General features: G+C 36.3%; 1 protein-coding gene across 1 annotated transcript in view; it reads left to right on the forward strand.

The window, feature by feature from the left end:
- Window positions 1-19,825, forward strand: part of UBE2G1 (ubiquitin conjugating enzyme E2 G1) — a 91,744-nt gene that overhangs the window by 42,614 nt on the left and 29,305 nt on the right. The gene's annotated exons all lie outside the window — the stretch shown is intronic.

Genomic DNA, 19,825 nt, shown 5'->3' on the forward strand with positions numbered 1-19,825 from the left:
ATGCCAGCAACATACTCTGTATTGTGAATGACCTGAATTTACTACTTCAGAGTCTAAATCATAGTTTATCCTTATAATTGAAAGTATCAGAACATCTTAACGGTTCCAGACTGTTGTGCTTGATTGCCAATAGTGTGGTATCTTCATAAGATGATACATTTGTTTTAACTAATCTATTCATTCAAATTTACAGAGGACCTGCTACATGTCAGGAACTGTAACAGGTGCTGGACTACACCAGTAAACAGATAAGAATCCATGTTCTTTTAGAGCATGCAGTCTTGTGGAAGTGGGGGAGATAAATTTAAGAGAAAGTTGTTTGCTGTGGGAGAAGTAAAATGGAATAAAGTAGGAAGTATGAAGAATAAAAGGGGATAGTAATATAACAAGGAATGAGGGGATAAAATAGGGAATATAGCATAAGAGTGTGGGGGTTATAATTTAAACTAGGATGACGTTTGAATAATTGAATTAGCTGAGGACGGGAATTGTCCAGAGGCTACAGCAAACACAAACGCCCTGAAGTGGAGACAGACTGGAATGTCGAGGAAGACGAAGGAGAGCGGTTAGCCAAATGAAGGTAGAAGGTTGGATAATTCTAAAGGACCTTTTAGGCCGTTATGCAGGCTGTTCATTAGCCTGAGCCAGAACTGAAAGCTGTTGGAGTTGTGACATGATCAGAATTCACAGTTCAACAGGACCCTTCTGGATGCTGTGTTGAGAATAGACAACAAGAAGGAGACACCTCACAGTACCCTGGTAAACGCTCTTAAGTAAACATTTATAACTGAACTGAAAGCGTCGTCAATAATATCCCTATTTTGTTTTCCCTTTTTATTAGGAAAAAGAAATGTTATTTTATGTCCCACTAGATCTGTTTCATGACTGTATAACTTATAGTTGAAAAATAGTGCTAAATGAGATGCAGCCTCTGCCTTGGTGGGAAGGAAGTAGAAGTAGGGTGTTGCATATTAAAGGAAAATGAACAAAGTATAAAGTGGAAAAGGATGAAAACTTAAAATCAATACTATATCCACACTTAGCTTAAAAAATCAAGTAATCAAATATCAGTGATACAAAAGGCCTAATAATGAAAAGCCCCACTCCCCCAGAGGCAACTACTTTGAAAGAAACTTTTTTGGTTCAGATTTCCTGGGGCTTAACTCCATGTTCTAAATAATATGCTTATAGTGTTTATTTTTTGGTTTATCAACTTTAGACATTCTCTGTTGACTTCTTGCTATGACAGATGTTTTCAGTCCCACTTCTCACTACTGACCTTCCTCGTACGACGGTCACAGAACTGGCGCCTCTCTGGGGTTCTGCCCAGAAGATTAGCCTTCCTCGGCCGCCGCTCCCCCTGTGAGTATTCCCGCTCGTCTCCCTCCACTGTGCCTAATCAGTTCACATTCCTGCATCCGTTCTCCATCTTTTCAGAACCATGGGCAATCCACCTAGGTATTTTTAAAATATCTTTCAAAAGTATATTTTTTACTATAAAACTAAACAAAAAGTTATTTTAAAATTTCTTTAGAGAAGCTTATTCAGCCAAGTGAAGGACAAAGGATAAACATGTGCTCACACTGGCACTTTGAGCTGGAAACTAGATTAGAGGTAGAGGTTTAGGTCAAATTTTTGGCTTCATTTTTTAAAATACATGTAGTGTATTTGTTTTTAAGAGATATACTTAACAATATTTTATCTTTCAAAAACAAATTATAAATATTTTCCTATGTCGGGAAATACTTTTTCAAAGTTATTTAAAATTGATATTTAGCATTGTTTCATATGTAAATACTGTAGGATTCCCCGAATTTTTGACTTTAGGTTGTTTTTGTATTACAAATTATTTAAATTATAGCTAATGCTGCTGTGGATTTTCCTTATGAAAAAATGTTTACACATAATCTTTTTATTATTTCTCTTAGGATAAATATCTAGATGTGGTCATTGCTGAATCAAAGAAGATAAACATTTTTGGGGTTCTTTTTTTCTGTTTTGTTGAGATAGGATAGATAGATATACAGTGCTGTGTATAAAGTTTAAAGGTATATAGCATAATGACTTATATTGTGAAATGATTACTACAGTAAAAATAGTTAACATTCATCATGTTATACAGTTACTCCAATTTTTTTTCCCTTGTGATGAGAACTTTTAGGATTTACTCTCTTAGCAACTTTCAGCAATATACCATACAGCAGTGTTAGCTGTAGTCATTGTGTTGTACATTACACCCCCAGTACTTAAATTTATCTTGTAACTGGAAGCTTGTATCTTTCTGAGGTTCTTAACAAATATCACCTAGAAGGTAATAGTCCCACTATCACTGTATTAAAATTCCATTTTTTATTATGTTCTTTCTATTAGAGACTTCTATAAAAAGGCTTGATTCTGCTAGGTAAAAAGAATATTGTTATTTTAAAAACTTCCAGTAAAATCAAATGCTTCTTGACAGTTTTGAATTGTATGTGTACAGAGAAGGAGAGGCTTGTTTTAAAGGTTTGTAAGAGTAGTTGTTTTTCTTTTTTTGACCACACTGAGTGGCTTGCAGGATCTTAGTTCCCCAACCAGGGATTGAACCCAGGCCCTGGCAGTGAAAAGTGTGGAGTCCTGACCATTGGACCACTGGGGAATTCCCAATGCCTTTGTAAATTTTTATGGTGCTTTTTTTCATTTGTCCAATTAATTAGGCTTTCTTTGTGTTTTCTTTGACACTTAGAATATTTCCTGTTCCGAAAATCAGATAAGACTGGAAAATTTGAAGATAGCTCTGAAATGGGTGGGGTTGGGGGGGAGAAACTTTTGAAAACAATCGATTAAAAACACTTGGCCTTCAGCTTGTATTGAGAAAAATCTATCATGATTTAGATTTCAAATTGTTGCTGCTTCTAAATATGATCAATTGCCTGTGCTATAAAATGTTAAATTATTAAACCTGTCCATCAAAGGACAGCATATATATGAGATGTTATTAGTACTAGTAATTCTGTGCTTGGGTAATCTGGCTAAACTAGTCTTTCCACAAAGGGCATAATGCTTAAGCTTTCTTTTAGTGAGTCATGGACTGTTACCAGGGAATTTGTCACTATTTGGCATAATTCCATTAGGAACTTCTGCTGGCAATAGTTTAGTCCTTTTTGGGGAAAAATTAATTTCATTTTAGACAAAAAGAACTGTACTGACTTTTTAAGCTATTTATAAGCAGCATTGTAACATTTTATAAAAAAAAATTTTTTTTAAAAAAAAGCCCTTAAAAAAGCCTAAATGGCAGTGGACCAGGCTTCATAGTAAAAGTTATATTAGGAAAAGAAAGATTGGTTTATGAATTGACTACAGAAGATAGATCAGTATTATTTTTGAAGGAATCCCTATTTTCTGGGGTTATTGAAATCCTTAATCATTATAAAAATGCCTTGAATTTTCATGACTCTTTAAGCTATAGAAATTCCTATTCATAAGCAGTGGATTAATTTCAGAGAGAGAGAGAGAAAAAAATGTCAGTCTCTTTTCACCTGAAAGCAATTACTTATGGTTTTGTTGTATTTTTTCTTCCAACCTTTTAAATATATTTCATAATCATGTATTACTGTACTTAGTAATATAAATATTTTTCATTTTACTACCCTGGTGTCTTCACTTTCATTTTTGATGTGGCACTAGAGCCCTGTGGGAGACCTGGGTTTGATCCCTGGGTTGGAAAGATCCCCTGGAGAAGGGAACTGCTACCCACTCCAGTATTCCGGCCTGGAGAATTCCATGGACTGTATAGTCCATGAGGTCATAAAGAGTCGGACATGACTGAGCGACCTTCACTTTCACTTTCGCACCCCACCAAGTGGCAGTCACATAATTTTTTGTTTAGACTATTTTTTGAAGAAGTTTAGTTAAATTCCAGTTTTTCATGTAGGTGCTTAGATTTCCTTTATAAATTTGAGTAAATATATTAGTGGTTTCAGAGTTGTCTCACAGATTCTTTACCTTCAGCAGATAACTGTAGCAGGAGGTGGTGGTTGGAGTGGGGGAGCCAGTGACGTAGAGGAATGAAACTGGAAGCAAAGAAGCATCCTTTTATTTTGTTTCACCCTTTTCTCCTCTCTCCAGTAGTCTGGGTGCAAGGCAGTGAATTCAGATCACAATCTTTAGCTTTACTGTACTCTTGTTAGCTAGATGTTTGTTAATTCTCTTGGCATTTATTATGCCCATCAGAGCCTTTTGGTATGTGTAAGGTACTAAAGTGCTTTGCCCAAAACACAAAAAATCAGTATATTGATATTTTGAAGAACATAAAATAGTTACAACTTGTATATTTATTTAAATAATTTGTGAAAAGTATTTCTAATTTTTTTTTTTTTTTTAAATGAAGACTAGTTTATCTTCCTGTTCTAGTTCTCAGTTGGGAGAACCAGACTAGCCATTACTTTTCTAGTCTAGGCCTTGAGTTCCCACTCCATAAAAATGATGACTTGCAATTTGATTTCCCTCACAAACCTACAAAGTCTGTTTGGTGATCCATTTGGAGTTGTTTTTCATATGTATGTTGTTAACAGTGAGAATGAGGGTTTTGGCTTACTTGAACCTCATGCAGACTGAAATGGCCCTTTCATTTAGGAGAAACTCCACAGAACACAAGGGAGAAAAGGGGTTCACACAAAGGAAAAGAAGGGCAAATTTGTTTCCAAAGGTCACATATTAAGACAAGGATAGCAAGTGTCTTTCATCTTGTGGTTTTTTTGGCTGGAATGGGTCCTGAATACTGTATTAAGAAAATTTGGGTTCCATGATTGGTCATTAATGGTGCCTTCCTTGAGTGTGGATCACATCCAAGGTGTGAGAGTGATTAAGAACAATGATATCCTCAATCTGTCACACGAAGTGGTTAAGAGGATGACTGGTTTCTATTTGAGGTGTTCACGTTGATCTCATTTGTATATTTGGACTTTTTTGTGTTGTGATAAAATACACATAACATAAAATTGATCATTAAAACCATTTTTAAGTGTATAGTTCAGTGGCATTAAGTTTATGCACAGTGTTTAGTTACCATCACCACTGTTTCCAAAACCTTTTCATCATCTCCAGTTGAAAAAACTCTGTACCCACTAAATGGTTTAACCCATTCTTGGCCTTCCACTAGCCCCTAGTAACCACCATTCAACTTTCTGTCTCTATGAGTTTGACTACTCCAGAAACCTTGTAAGAATCACAAATAATTTGTCTTTTTGTGTCTGGCTTGTCTCACCTTAATCTTTTCCAGGTTTATCTGTACTGTAGCATATTTTCAGAATTTCTTTTTTTTTTAAGGCTGATACTCCAGTGTATGTATATACTACATGTTGGTGTTCCCTTTCCTTTTGGTTTTAATATCCAAGTAATTTTGTTGCCAAATCTAGTGTCATGAAGATGTCCCTCTGTGTTTTCTCCTAAGAATTTTAGAGTTTTAGCTTTAGGTCTTTGATTCATTTTGAATTAATTTTTGCATCTGATGTGTGGAAAGAGTCCAGTTTCATTTTCCTGCATGTGGATATCCAATTTTTCCCAACACCATTGGTTGGAAAGACTGTCCTTTCCGCATTGAATGGTCTTGACACCCTTGGCGAAGATCATTTGACTATGTATGCAAGGGTTTTTTTTTTTCTGAGCTCTTATTTTATTCTGTTGATCTCTTTGTGTTTTTATGCCAGCACTGCACTGTTTTGATTATGACAGCTTTGTAGTAAGTTTTAATAGAAAATAGGAGTCCTGCAGCTTTGTTCTTCTTTAAGATTGTTTGAGGAAAAGATTCAGTTGTTCAAAGGCTTCTCTTTGAAATTTGAAAGTTCTCAATCTGTTTCTAATGTTTGTCTTTTTTATTCTTAAACTGTATAGTCACATCTATAAAACAGTGTATTTTGTGTGTGATGTATACAATATAAAACACGTTGGTTTAAAGGGTTGTTATAAAGCAAGGTGTAGCTACTACCTCGGTGAAGAAATAGTTGTGTAAAGTTTTAAAACAATTAAACTAGAGCATGGCCAATCAAGTGATTCTGTCAGCTGAAGTCAGAAAACATGACAGAACCATGTTTCTCAAGGTTACTAGGAAGAATACTGCATTGGGGGTGTGTACATAGGGAATTGGAGCCCTGGGGACACGGGAGGACAGGATTTCCTAGAGCCTGGTAGTGTTGGTAGAGTAGGGAATCTTTGAGTGTCTAAATTGAAAAAGACTAAATTTGTAATTTGTTTTGTCCAGGATTAAGAGGGAATGGGATTAAGAGTAATGTAGCTAGAAAGCATTGCCTATTAAAGCTGAGTCATAATGTAATAAGAATTGAAGCTATTTTGAAACAGAGTAAGTTGATCTGGTTGGAACACTAATCACTACTGTCAAAACACCAAGCTCTCTACATAATCAAAGTCAAGTGTGGTTGTGTATCCAGTTGGATAGCCTAGATTTAAATGTCAAACTACACCGTTTATACTCAGGGTTCATATGCTTTAGCTTTTTTTGTAGAAGTTTTTGTTTCTTCCCTCCCCCAAATACAGTTGAGCTATAAGGACAAACAGAATTCATATCTAAAATGTAGCAAATTTACTAATAGAAAAATACTAGGGAGCACAGATGAGAAGGTTAATTTAATTTGCATTCCTGATTTGGTAAGGTTTATAGGAGGATATGAGGCTTCCTAGGTGGCTCAGTGGTAAAGAATCCACTTGCTAGTGCAGGAGGTGCAAGAGACACGGGTTTGGTCCCAGGGTTGGGAAGATCCCTTGAAGTAGGAAATGGCAACCTGCTCCAGTATTCTTGCCTGGAAAATCCCATGGACAGAGGAGCCTGGCTGGCTATATAGTCCATGGGGTTGCAAAAAGGACAACTTAGGTAAAAGTTTGAGGAGGTGTTTAAGGTAGGATGGTGAGATATACCAGAAAGTGAATTAATAGCAATGTATCACTTCTGCTTCCACATAATCACACCTGTTATTCTCCTTTCTGGAAGAAAGCCTGGAGTGGAACTGGAATAGCGTGCTGCTTAGATTTTTTTTTTTCCCTATGGCAAGGGTATGGGGCGGGGGATTGGGCCTACTTAGAGGAAATAGAAGAATCAGAAATCACACTGTTTTAATATGCATTTGTGAGTTAGAACGTCTTACATTTATGTTACCAATTCCAGTTTTTACTTTGTGCATTGCTGTTTTTGTGTCCATAATATAAATCTACTTATACGTGCACTAAAGGCAAATTAAAGCTTGGTCATATGTTAGTAATTTCTCCCTGTCATTCAAGTAGCTACATTTCTATGTAGACAGAGCTGTCATTCTTATTTTTATGACTTCTTTTTGGTGGGGGCACACCATGCCACATGTGGTATCTTAGTTCACTGACCAGGGATCAAACCCACACTCTCTGCAGTGGAATTGTGGAGTCTTTAACCATTGGACTGCCAGGGAAGTCCCCTTCTATGACTTCTGTGATTCATGTCTTGCTTAGTCCAATCAAAAAAATTAAAAAAAAAATAATTGTTAAACTAAGTTATTGTGGTAATATTTACATTATATATAAATATGATATAAGTCTTAGATTTATTCCCCTCTCCCCTTATGGACAATTCTATAAATTCCCAAAGAGCTTCCTTTTCTCTAGCATGATCTAGCAATCTGTTTATTCTGGTACATATCCCTCTTTATTTTAGTTACGCTATTGTAAAAATTGTAAAGCTTTCTGTTTCATTTTGAGCCTGTGTCCAATATCAAAATCTGACAGCACACAGAAATATTCTGGACCAATCCCAGTTATAGATGCCAATGTCTTCAGTGAAATCTTAGCAGTTGAAATCAACAAAATAGTAAAGACTACTGGGATTCTATTTAGGATAGTTAAGATAATGTGTTCCTATTACTATTATGTTAACACATTAAGGAAGAAGCAGTCCCATGATTGTGGATCACTAATAATATATGTTGAAAAGGCATTTGAAAAAATTTGGCTTCCATCCTTTACCCTTAAAAACAAACCAGGTTAGGACTGGTCCAGTGGTTAGAACTTCATACTTCCTGTGCTTACCTGTTCTTCATTTATGAGGAAGACTATGAAAGGACTTTCTGCTTAGAGTACAAGTAAGCACAAAATGGATATGAATTTTCATAATTAAAAACTAAATTTGACTAAGCTATCAATCGTTCAGATTGATAATACACTAATATGTAGATTCTTTTATTTTTAATGTGACGGAATTAAGGACACAGCAAGAGAATTTTTGACTTTTGCATGCTAGCACCTAATAAGATTTGTATAATGAATCATTAGCTTCTTACTTAAGTAAATGATGAGAATTTCAATGTTGTTAAGTATCAGGTGCATTTGGCTCTAAATATCACACAGTCTTGTAACTTTGTGTTTAGAGTTTATCCTGGGAATGAGATGGCAAGGGACACCACATGGTTCAGTGTATTATTTTAACCTTCATCAGATGGCATATGTCACTACATCTCCTTTCTCTAAAAATTGTTTTCTGTCATTCTTTTCAAGCCATTGGAATGCAGTTAAGTCAAATCATTAGTTAGCATAGGAAACATTTTCTATTCTGAGAGGCCAGCTCTTTCCTTATATTGCTTTAGTAACTACTTAAACTTTCCATCTAGATGGTCACTTCTTCTAGTCTTAGTGCTTCTTTTTCATTTTCTGGGTTTAAGTCAGTTTTTTTTTTTTTTTTTTCTGGCTAAGTCCACTTTTTCCATGTGTTGTTTTAGGGATGTGTTCTTCATGCAGTTAGAAATAGTCTGTTTTACTGTCTCTCAGTCATTTTATCTGAGTTTTATTTAATTTTTGTTTTTTAAGTTTCTATCATAAGCTTACTCAGTTGTGTCTGACTCTTTGTGACCCCATGGACTGTAGCCTCCAGGCTCTTCTGTCCATGGAGTTTCTCAGGCAAGAATACCAGATTGGATTGCCATTTGCTTCTCTAGGGGATCTTCCTGACCCAGGGATCAAACCTGAATCTCTTGTGTCTTCTGCCTTGCAGCCAGATTCTTTACCCCCTGCCATTCGCAAACTACTGGAGACTTTGAAATACTTGTGTGAGTGTATAGGCAAAGTTAACTTTTATTAAAGAAAAGGCTCACTGCCAATAAACTCTTACTTTCTCTTTACCTAAAATAAGCTTTCCCAATCATAAAAATCAGTATTATAGAAAATTTGGAGAAATGTAGGGAATTTAATTTTTAATATTGGGATGCTTTCTTTCTAGGTGCTCTGTAGCCAATTTAGAAATTTATCTATGTGTATAACAAATAAAAGAATGGAACTATCAATTTGGGTTATTTTCTTTTCTTGGTAGATTTTAAGGTGAGTCAGACACTTTATAAGAAATGCTGTTATATGCAAATATGAAACCAAAGTCAGAATTCAGTGCCATAGTGGAAAGAAGCAGTGAATTTAGATTTCAGTGACCTTAAAGTCCAGGATCTACCAATGGCTAGCTTTGAACTCTTGGAGGAAAAGTGGATTATTTAATAAAATGCCTTGAAACAACTGGTTTATCATATTGGGGATAGGTGGAGGGAAAAATGATTTATGTGTTTATGTTTACATGAATTATAAAAGGATGGGGATAGTTACTGAGTACTGACTTACAGCGTGCCAAGTGCTTGGTTAGACACGGTGTGCGTTAATATGTTCCTCAAACACACCTTACGAAGTGTAGACAGTGTTAGCCTCACTTACACATGAGGATCCTGACCGTGGTCAAACAACTGGCCGAGATAAAATCATAAAGTAAAAGCTATCGAGAATATTATTTTAGTCTGGGCCTGAGGGAGGGAGGCTTTTTTCTAAGCAAGACAAACCAAAGAGCTATGAAAAAGATTGACTTTTTAAAAAACTTGCACTCCTTGAACTTCTTCTTAAATGAGAATTTAAAGAGGTAACACAAATCAAGAACATTTTAAAACAAAAATGGCAGTTATAAAGAGCCATAATGCTTATAAAGCTCACCCAAATCAATAAGAAAAAGCTAAATCACTTAATGTAAAAAAAAAAAAGGCAAAAAATACAAATAGGTAATGCATGTAGGGAGTTGTTAACAGGAAAAGGATAATATCCAAGGCTGTAGAGAAATATATACCTATAGTGTTTCTGGAAATATAAATTGAACTTTTGATGGATGATATGCATCTGGTCCCATCACTTCATGGGAGATAGATGGGAAAACAGTGGAAACAGTGTCAGACTTTATTTTTTTGGGCTCCAAAATCACTGTAGATGGTGATTGCAGCCATGAAATTAAAAGACACTTACTCCTTGGAAGAAAAGTTATGACCAACCTAGACAGCATATTAAAAAGCAGAGACATTACTTTGCCAACAAAGGTCCATCTAGTCAAGGCTATGGTTTTTCCAGTAGTCATGTATGGATGTGAGAGTTGGACTATGAAGAAAGCTGAGCGCCGAAGAATTGATGCTTTTGAACTGTGGTGTTGGAGAAGACTCTTGAGAGTCCCTTGGACTGCAAGGAGATCCAACCAGTCCATCCTAAAGGAGATCAGTCCTGGGTGTTCATTGGAAGGACTGATGTTGAAGCTGAAACTCCAATACTTTGGCCACCTCATGCGAAGAGTTGACTCATTGGAAAAGACCCTAATGCTGGGTAGGATTGGGGGCGGGAGGAGAAAGGGACGACAGAGGATGAGATGGTTGGATGGCATCACCGACTCAATGGACATGAGTTTGGGTAGACTCCGGGAGTTGGTGATGGACAGAGAGGCCTGGCATGCTGCAATTCATGGGGTCCCAAAGAGTCGGACACGACTGACTAACTGAACTGAACTGAACTGAATGTATGTTCCTTTGACTCACAATTCGACTTACAGGAGCTTAAATTCTAGGTAGTAATTCCACAGATGTGTAGGACAGTACAGAAATGTTTTATAGCAGTATTACAAATGAATGAAGGGGGTAGAAACTGTCTAATATTCATACCATGCTTGAGTGACTAAGGTATAAAATGATACCTCATTTTCTGTACTATGTGGCATAAATTTTTAATTAAGTTGGTTGCATTTGACTTAAAAAAAAACTAAGATACTATTATAAACATGATTGATCTGTGTTACTACAAACATGTTTTTTACTGCAAGAAAGAATTCCTGAAAGGGTTCTAAAGCCAAGAGAAGAAAATTCCAAAAACCTCTAAATAGTCTTGAGTCCCTTTTAGTATAACCCATTGACTTATTGATAAGCCAGGATGAGGAAAGAAACAATACATATATGCACATTCCATGTATTGATATATGAAGCAGAGTGGTTTACCTTGTTTTACACAAAACACATAGATAAGGTGATAGGAACTGTTAGAAACGTTAATTTAATTTGAGTAGTACTTAAGGAAATCAGCATGGAGTGAAGTAGTTAATGATTCTCACCCTCAGCTGGTGGCAGAGTGAACAGATTACCCCATTCATCTACCTCTGGGGGTGATCATACCTACCACCCCTGCTGAGAATGTTTGTAACCTCTGTGTAATGTGGTTTGAGAGTAAAGGAAAGCTAGGAACTACTGCTATACAGAAAGTATTAGAGGCGAAACTGCCTAGAGACCAACTGGGATGTAAGCTTAAAAATATGACTGTCTGAATGGAGAAAAGGGTATGAACTAGGGTAAGTTTAGACAATGTTTAGACATAAAGTAAGTTTAGCCATAAAGAAAGCTAAGTGCCAAAGAATTGATGCTTTTGAGCTGTGGTGTTGGAGAAGACTTGAGAATCCCTTGGACTGCAAGGAGATCCAGCCATTCAATCCTAAAGGAGATCAGTCTTGAATATTCAGTGGAAGGACTGATGCTGAAGCTGAAGCTCCAATACTTTGGCCACCTGATGTGAAGAACGGACTTACTGGAAAAGACCCTGCTGCTGGGAAAAATTGAAGGCAGGAGGAGAATGGGACGACAGAGGATAGGATGGTTGGAATGCATCACCCAACTCGATGGACATGAGTTTGAGCAAGCTCTGGCAGTTGGTGATGTACAGGGAAGCCTGGCTTGCTGCAGTCCATGGGGTCGCAAAGAGTCAGTCAGACACGACTGAGTGACTGAATTGAAGACAAAAAAGGAAATTTGATGCTTAATTTATGGAAGAGGGCAGGAGTGGTACCAGGTTTAAGGAACTAGAATTCTGTTAGGACCTTTCTCCTTGTTGCTTGCCTTTGTTCATTTTCACGTATCTGCTTTCTCCTTGAGATCTGAGCTGTGGCCCTACCCCATGGATTGGAGTTCTTTTTTTTTAATGCCAGTTTGAAAAATTCTCAGCAAGATCTCATTCTCTTGGCTTGTTAGGTATTCCTTCACTCATTTGTATGTCCCAGTGGTATGGTGTACAGAATAAACTGGTACAGAACAAGCAACAGCAAAACAAGTAGTTGTGTGTGATATTCAGGGGTAGGTAGTATTTCCCAAAAGAAGTACTTAAGGTATGGCTTGTTCTTGAGATTCTGAGGAACACTATATTCATTTTATAGCCTGTAGTCTGATGAGCAATTTTAAAGGAGAAAAACAGACACTTGACATTTATTGTGCTCTAAGATGGACGGTCTTGCAGTATTGCTTCTCTGTCCTGAAGCACTGCCATGGGATTTACCATACTTCACCAACGAGCAAAAGGACACTCAAAAAAGTCATGACTTGTTTAAGACGCTAAGGATAGTGAGAGAGTTGGCATTCAAACCCAGGTCTTACTGACATAATACCATGCTCTGTGCCCAAACTGTGGCCCGTGTTTTCTCTTGTGAGATGAACTTCACATGCCTCTCCTCCCACCTCTGCATCGTGTCTTTATCAACCTATTTCTAAAAAATAAATGAGAAGTTTATATAAAATAATAGACTGTTGTGTCAGGGCCTAACAATTTATGCCCTGTGGGAATCCCTGCCACAGTAAATCTTGGCAGGGACATATGCGACGGCTGCTGTATTTAAGCACAAGCAACACCATATTTAGGGCCTGCTGTTGAAGAGCTCTTAGATAATAAGTGTTTGGAGAGGATATAAGCAAGGTGAAACATTGCAGGTAGCAGAACTTCCCGAAGAGCTATTTTAGGAGTGTGGTCCGGAATTCTGCCCAGCAAATCCTTTCAGAAGCATATTGCCAAATATTTGCAAGATAGGATCTCTGGGCTCTTCTGCTCATCTGCTCCATATTCCTTATGTGCTTGAGGCACAGTAAAAGAAATTCATCTAGGCTGAAAATTTTTCTATTAGGAAATCGTCTTGCCTTATCTAGCCCTAGCCTAGGACATAGTGTAAAGAAAAAAATTCTGATTTTAAACAAACTTTTAAAGTTTACCAGAAATCTGTTAAGGTGATTTAATTGATGCATTTATAAAATCTTTAGAGGAAATATGAGCAAACCTTTGGTTGTTTGCTGATAACATTAATTTTTTCAGTATTGATTACTTAATGGAAGTTTGCAAGACCAGGGATATTTTCCCAGTTAATTCTGGTAACTAGCTTTCTGGCTGTGTGGGTGTTTTAAAGTAATGTGGCAATTTATTCATCTGATAATGAGATCAAAATTATTTTGACAAACCATTTCAGTACTTGGGAGTAATTAGATAGTGTCTGGATAAAAGGTTCTATCTGAGACTTCAACAGTTTGAAAGGAAGCCAGTGTAAAAATAGTCACTTTACAGAAATGCACCTTACAACCAGCTGTGTGTTACATAAATAACCTTGACAGGAATGCACATTCCCAGGAGCAGAAGACCACAACCATCAAGACACAAAGGAAAGTCATTGCTATGCTATAAATAACAGTTTGTGTTTGGCTTTGTAGCTTAACTTAGTCAACTATTGGTCTTGGCAAAGTGTATTTACAATTAAAGTAGGTTATTTTTCTTAATAGCCAAGTATAAAATGACATATACTTGGGCCTTTGAATATTGTTATCCTGAGATACCTTGTATTTTTGGTAAAGCCCAATAAAGGTTTATTTTCACATGGTCGACAAAATATTGTAAACCATTATTTTAGACTACATTAAAACTGTCTTTTTAGCATTTGGAAAAAACTTTTATGGAGAAGAAAATTTAATAATATAGTAACACCAAAGTAGACTGACTGTACAATGAACCTGCATGTGCTCACCTAGCCTCAACAGTTACTCAGTCACAACCAGTCTTGTTTTATCTGTCTCTGCCCGCTCCCTTGTGATTTTGAAGCACAACCCAAACATCATCATCATTTGTCTGTAAATGTTTCAGTTGCTTTAAAGATTTATGTACCTCCTAAAAAAGTGGGAGTAAAAACCATGTGGCATGACCACACTTGAAAAAATTAAAAATAGTTTAATATTGTTAGATCTAAGTTAGCCTCTAAATTTGTGCATGTGTCATACATTTTTTAAAAGTCTGAATTCAGTCCTCTCTGTTGTTGCTCCTTGCAGTATATTGAGGATGCTAGACCTTGCCTTTTAGAATTTCCCAAAGTATCGATTTTGCTAATTATGTCTTGGGAATATTCTTAAACATATTTCTCTGTGTTTTCTATAAATTGGTAATTGTGTCTAGGGGTTCTGGTTTGTGAGTCAGGTGAGATCACTTCGTAAGTGGTGGCTTATTTATCAGGAGACATGTTAATGTCTGGTTGTCCTTTCTAAAATGCAAAATGAAAAAACAAATGAAAATGACAAAATGGCAAGGTTTCAGTAAGTTTTCATTTTTTAACTGGACTGTTTCTGTAGGGAGAGATACCTTATTTGATCAAATAGTAGTTACTGTTTGATTTCCTGACAATGCTATTTGTATAGAAAAGGAAGAATAAATCTTGTTTTGTTCTTTGTTTTTTTTTTTTAAGGAAAAAAAGTGGTTTTCAAAATAACAAAATGGTTTACTAGCGTCCTATAATGGGATCAGTCAATTTGTTGTTTCTTATATCAGTTTATAAACTCATGGGTTGAAACATATGTTTCAATCCTTAGTGGTTATTAACTGTTGATACTCAAATTGTCCCATATTGGGCCAGTGGAATTCTCTTCAAGTTGTCTGAGTCATTTTAACAAGACCATAGTATTACTTGAGTTTCCTTTTTATCTGATATGAGAGTTGAGCCTGGAACACTTCCTGCCCCAGACCTGGGATCAGCCATTTTTCTGAAGAGCCCTGCTCCATTTAAGTGCAGCTCATGTTTGGAGACTGTATTCTGGGCACTAGGGACACTCATTGCTGCAAAGTTGGTCATTTTTCTTGACTTTTTTAGTGGACAGAGCTCTGCATTTTTAAAGCTTTATCGTGAATTCATATGGATACTTCTGATTCAAATTCAGGATTGAAGAGTTTTTACTGTTCATGTGTTTTCCTTTTTCTCTTTTAGTCTTATTCTTGAATAATGATTATATCGTAGCAAGCCTGCTCATGCTTTATTTTCCACTACTTAAAGCTATCAAAATCATTATTCCCAAGGACATTACCTTGTCCTTGATTTCATTTTTAATTTACGGTTTGTAGACCATTTTGACCCTCAGTGATTTCCAGATTCACAGCATGCATACATAACTCTGATTTAGCAATCAGCAATACTTTCGGATTTACTGAGTTTTAGAAATTGAAGTATAATATACACAAAGAAAAATGCATAAATATTATGTACAGCATGCCATTACTAGCATCCCAGAATCTCTTTCTTCTTTCCATATACTACTCATTCCCCATTGAAAGAAAAAGAAGAAGAGGTGACTGTTGTCCTGATTTCTAAAGTTACTGAGTAGTTGTGCCTGCTTTAGAACTTTAAAATTTTGTCTGAGCATTCGTGATATAAGAAAAAGAGAGCTTTTTCTAGCTGTTTCCAACGTTACTCATGTCCAGGTAGCATCCAGAAAAAAAGTATCATTATCTTTTTCACATTCAAAACTTCTCTGTAATATCTTAGGAATCTTAAGTAGAAACCTAGGCATATACAGTTCTTGGTTTAAATATTTGTCTTAATAAATATCTTAGGCTAGATTTTTGTGTATGTTAGCAATTTCCATTTCCCTTCATTGTGTTTTTACCCTTTGCATGTTTCCCCTTTCTTTTGATTAACGGGAAATCTATTTGTATTAGGATATTAGACTTATCTATTGTGCTGTAAATATTCTCTCCCAGTCTCTCATTTGTATTTAAACTTAATTGCTCTAGTGAATTTAAAATACCGTGTGTAGTATGTTCTGACTGTTGAGTTTTGTGTTCTGCTTAGGAATGCCACCTCCAACTAAAAGTATGTTAAAAAATAAATCTGCATCTTTTTTTTCAGCTGACTTTTATTATTTATTTGTATTTGAATACTGTATGAGGTATCTGTTAGCATTTAAATGTAGTAGGCTGTTTAAGCATCTTTCCTTGGCCTTTCCCATTAAAAAGGGGATTTAAAAATGGAATTTCGCTGGAATTTCATCTACATATGGCTACTACACTTTTCATCTCAAACTTCTAGAGAAAATTTCCACCTGTATTTTTTACTTCACCTTCTTTTTGTCAATTGAGTGTTGTCTGCATGGCTTTACAATTACACCAAAACTACCTATGCCCAGGGCAGCCTTGCCATTCTTTGAACGGAACCCAGTAGACTGAATTTAGGCCTCCTCTTTCCTAAACAGTGTGCGTTTATTGTTGGCAACTTTCTCCTTGGAACACATTTTCTTTGGCTTCTTTGATCTAGCTTTTTCCTGGTTTTCTTCCTACTTCTGTCATATTTGTAGCCGTTTCTTTTTTAATCCCCCTGATATTGGTATTCTCTAGAATTCCTTCAGTTAGATTCTCCACAGTTCACACTTAGGCTCATCCTTGGGTGATAAACCACACCTATCATTTCTTTTCCTCCCTCTAAAATCAGCACATCTTTATTATAATTCCCATTTCAGAAAAAGAATAGACTCCTACCCAGTTTCTCTGCATAGAAATCTATTTGTCATTTTAAAAAATTGAGTTGAAACTGAGATAACATAAAACTAGCCATTTTAAAGTGTACAATTCAATGGTATTCACAGTGTTGTGCAACCACTGTTACTCTCTTCAGTTTCAAAACATTTTCATCACCCCACAAAAACTCCCAGACTCATTAAGTAATTGCACTCACCGCCCCCCCCGCCCCCCCATTTTGCTTTCTTTCTCTGGATTTGTAGATATGAAAGGAATCGTACGGTGTGCGGCCTCATGTGTCTGGTTTCTTTCAGTTAGCTTGATGTTCTTGAAGTTCATCAAGAACTAACATGCCACAGTCGAAGTTGTAGCTTGTTGTAGCATGTATCAGCACCTAATTCCTTTTCTTATGGCTCAGTTATATTCCATTGTATGTATATGTTATATTTTGTTTATTTGTTCATTGATGGACATTTGGATTGTTCTTTTTGACTATGCTGCAGTATAAACATTTGAGTATAAATTCCTATGTGGATAAACGTTTTCATTTCTCTTGGGGATAACCTAGAAGTGTAATTACTAGGTTATATGGTAACTATGCTTATAAACTTTTTGAGGAATTATGTATTGTTACTGACTTTTTAAACTCCCTATATCACCAATCTTGGTTGATTGATTCTGTCTCCTATGTATCCATGTTTCCCATCATTATTCCCACTACTATATACTGAAGATACACTTTCCCAGAGTACTTTAATAGCTTCCTTTCCTTTTTTGACTTTGTCATCATATGGCCTTACTCTATCACATACTTTTCACATTCTGAGAGATTGGTTTTTGAAAATATAAGTTTCATGAGATGACCTCTTTGTTTAAAAACAAAGCAAAATAAAACACAAACAAAAATTGCTCTCTGGGTAAAATCTAAACTAATATGGCTAATAAAGGCCCTTTGCTGTCCTCCTTCTGACATTCTGTCTAGCTTCAATGACATGGTGTTTTGCACCCCTCTGCCGCCATGCTGATCTCCATATTTCAGGTTTTTGTAGTATATGTTCTTCTGTCTAAGCCTTGCACTTACTCCACCCAAATCCTCCGTCTTGTTTCAGCTATCTCTTCTCTTTTCAGAAGGCTTTTTGTCTCTTTTTGATTATATTGTGCCCTTCTTTGTGCCCCTCCAAATTCCTGTACTAGTGTTGGACCATTTAATACACAATTGTAATCGCCTTTTTACTTCTGTGAGAATCAGGAGCTAATAGTCAAGTGCCAGGGGATGCAGTACAGACTAAAAGTATTATTAATAGGAATTGAGCAGAAGACAAGATTATTTGGTAAATTATTTAGGGACGGCCTCATGGAGGAGGAATATGGTACTTGAATTGGACCTTGAAGGAAGCATTCATGAAAAGTATGATAATGGTTGGCCTCTATAGGTAGATGAAATCTGTTAAATGCCCATGGATCTAGGCTATGAGGAGCCATGCTAGAGGCAAAAACCATGACAAAACTGAGATGGATGGACATCTTTCAGCATTACTTTTGGATTACTTAATGAAACAAGCAGTGGACACAGTCACTCCTGTAGAAGAGAAGAATGCAAAGAACATGTAAAAGATTTTTATAGAACTTGTGTATTGATGAAATATACAGTGAGAAGCAATAATATACTTTATGGAAAGTGTAAGAAAGTTTTCAAGGGTAGTTTTGACCATATCTGCTAATTTAAGAATTTACCCACCTATGTTTATAAAATTCCACTAGACTTCTGATGCAAGATTCAATAGCTAGGTGATTTCTGGATAAATTATAAAACCTTCTGTAAGACTCTTACAGATATTTTTGAAGAAAATGGTCTGAGTAATATACTAGTGTTTGTCCAGAGAAAGGTTAGAAATTAGATAACTCAGTGTAGAAAGCTGCCTGTCCAGATTGTGATTGTCTGTGCTCTGCTGCTGCTGCTGTACTCACCCCTCAATTGACAGTAAAAGTGGGACTTGCAGATCTTTTCCAGAATGTCTGCAGCATATTGACACTCAGCGAATGTTTGCATTCATAAACAAAATAACCAGATTGAAATACAACTTCTTTGCATTTTCAGTATTTAAAGAATGTCTTAGAATGGCTGTTTAAAAGTAAAACTGCATTTCTTATATTTTGCAACACAGTACTGATTTAAAATAAAGTCTGCTTTGCCAGTTAGGCAAAAATATTAGACTTAGAAATTTAAAAAAAGAACTTCCCTCAAATTTTGAGAAAAGTAGCCATTCATGTTTAAATATAAATAAACTTTCACTTTTGGCTCTCTCTGGGTTTCACTGGCATGTTGGGGTGTTAAATCTTAGTTGTTGAAATAAACACCTCTGATTCCTCAAAAAGTTAAATATTTTCTTCTCAGTTAATAACACACTTTGTTCAGTCTTTTATAGCACTCTGAGTTGTGCTGCACTTACTTATCATGAGACCAAACTCCTTGAGGACGATGGCAGAAATTATGTGAGAATTACAAACCTGTTCAGCCACCGAGCAACTTCTCACTCAATTGCTCTCCTGTGTGCTTTGTCCCTTCTTCTCAGTTTGAGCCAACCAGTGCCTCTTGTTGGTGATTCATATATTTATACACAACACACACACACTCAATCATGGCAGTGGTGATGACTTCACAGCTGTGTACATATATCAATGTGTAAGAAATTATATAATTTAAATACCTACAATTTACTGAATGTCAATTATATCTCGTTAAAGCTTTTTTAAAAATCTTAACATGATGCCCACCATTGATAGGTCATTACTTTATTAAGCCCTGTGTCTCCAGGAACTGTTCAGACTTTGCTCTCTTTCTCACCTGCTCCTCTCAGGGGCCCTCATGGCCTGCGTCCCCCTACCTCACTAGTTCTTTGCCTTTGTTCTTATCCCCAGCCCTCATCATTCTCTATCCATGCTAGAGCACTCTCTCTCAAAGAGGAAA

Source organism: Giraffa tippelskirchi, chromosome 3 (genome assembly GCF_054371585.1).
Source record: "Giraffa tippelskirchi isolate mGirTip1 chromosome 3, T2T-mGirTip1v1.2.pri, whole genome shotgun sequence".
NCBI lineage: Eukaryota > Metazoa > Chordata > Mammalia > Artiodactyla > Giraffidae > Giraffa > Giraffa tippelskirchi.